This window comes from Geospiza fortis, unplaced genomic scaffold (assembly GCF_000277835.1).
Source record: "Geospiza fortis unplaced genomic scaffold, GeoFor_1.0 scaffold22, whole genome shotgun sequence".
Taxonomy (NCBI): domain Eukaryota; kingdom Metazoa; phylum Chordata; class Aves; order Passeriformes; family Thraupidae; genus Geospiza; species Geospiza fortis.
Window position 1 is genome coordinate 440 of NW_005054700.1, and position 829 is coordinate 1,268.

Here is an 829-nt window from a genome sequence, read left to right on the forward strand (position 1 = left end):
CGCGGGGACAGACACAGGGACAGGGGGACAGACACAGGGACAGACACAGGGACGCGAGGACAGACACAGGGACATGGGGACAGACACAGGGACACGGGGACAGACACAGGGATGTGACGAACCCAAAGCCCTGTGAGCGCTTCGTGTTGGGGTCCCGCATCGCCTGGGGACAGCGTGGGGACACGGGAAGGCACACGCGCAGGGAGGGGACACACGTGAGGGGACACACACAGGTGAAGGGTCACGCACAGGTCACGCACAGGTCACACACAAAGGGACACGCAGGTGACACGCGCAGGTGAAGGGTCATGCACAGGTCACGCACAGGTCACACACAAAGGGACACGCAGGTGACACGCGCAGGTGAAGGGTCATGCACAGGTCACGCACAGGTCACACACAAAGGGACACGCAGGTGACACGCGCAGGTGACACGCGCAGGGGTCCCACGCGTGGTCTCGAAGCTCAGGCCCCCGATGAAGAGCTTGCGGAGCTGCTCCGGCTCCTTCGGGGACTGCGGGGACACACGCAGCGCTGGGGAACCCCAAAAACCCCTCCGAGGGCTCAGGGGAACCCCAAAAACCCCCTCACACAGCTCTTGGCGTTAGGAGGACCCCAAAACCCCCCAAAATCCCCTGAAAGGGGCAGGGAGGGGATCAGGGGAAGCCCAAAACCCCCTGAATCAGGTAAAGGGGATGGGGAACCCCAGAATCCCCTCCCAGAACCCCCTCACCCAGCTCTGGGGGATCTGACACCCCAAAATCCCTCCTGGGACCCCCTCCCACCCCAAAATCCCTCCTGGGACCCAAAAAATCCCTCCTGGGACCCC